This window comes from Melampsora larici-populina, assembly GCF_000204055.1.
Source record: "Melampsora larici-populina 98AG31 unplaced genomic scaffold MELLAscaffold_12, whole genome shotgun sequence".
NCBI classification, from domain to species: Eukaryota; Fungi; Basidiomycota; class Pucciniomycetes; order Pucciniales; family Melampsoraceae; genus Melampsora; species Melampsora laricis-populina.
In genome coordinates, this window is record NW_006768776.1 from 20,156 (window position 1) to 21,327 (window position 1,172).

Genomic DNA, 1,172 nt, shown 5'->3' on the forward strand with positions numbered 1-1,172 from the left:
CTGATGAGTTTCTCTCTGTTGTGTTGTGTATGCTGTGTATGTATTGTATGTATTGTATGTATTGTATGTTTTTTTGTATGTATCAAGGGGTTTGAAGTTTATTTGTTTTCTATGTAGACCTCTATTTCACATTACCCATGGAATGCATTGACATTCAGGACACATTTCTTGTGTAGTTCCTCTCACACAAGCAAGCCAAGTGCTATATGTCCTGTATGTCTGGTATATAGTGAATGTTTTGAACTTTTCAAATTTCTGAATGTTTTGTGTCTTTGGTATGTAGAGTATGTATGGTGTGTATGACATGTAAGGCATTTATTGTATGTATGCATTATATGTATGGTGCGTACATGTAAGGCATTTATTGTATTCATTATATGTATGGGGCATATGTGGCATATGGTATATACAAGGCCGCCACATATAGGGTGCCAGTACCGGTACTGTACCGTACCGTACCTGGTCTCCTTGTAATTGTATTTGTGGTTATTGTAACCGGATGAGGGGTACGGCACCATGCCCCCCTGTTGAGCGGTAGCGGAGGACCCAGTATGGTATTGCGTACCGTAATCAATTTCTGGTACGATACCAGATACCCGGTTTTCCAGTATCACAAAACAGGTACGGTATCAGTACTGTACCCTAGTGGCGGCCCTCTGGGCCATGTCTTCATATCTATACACATTTGTAAGTCCATTCCCTTGTCATCCCCCTCAATATACCTGCATTGGGCTAAAGTCACCCAACTCATCCAACTAATGTTAAGGTACTACAGTACGGTGCCATACCGTTGGTGCAAGATACGGTACGGTACCATACTGCCGTTGTGTCTCACAATACAGTATAGTACTGTATCCTTGCTGTATGGGAAGATACAGCATCCCCTCTGAGTAAAAATAGTATTGTGGACTACGGTACAGTACTCAGTACTGTACCATAGGTCAGGTACAATATCAGATACCAAGTTCATGGGTATTGTAACCACAGATACGGTACTGGTATCGCCGGTACAATACCAGGATCGTATCTGTGGCGGCCTTGGTATATATGAAATTTACAGTGTTTATGTTATGCATTGTATGCATGGAATGTATGGCATGTGTGGTATGTATGGCATGTAGGCTATGTATTGTGTATTGTATGTAAAATATGTTTATATTGTGTGTATTAAT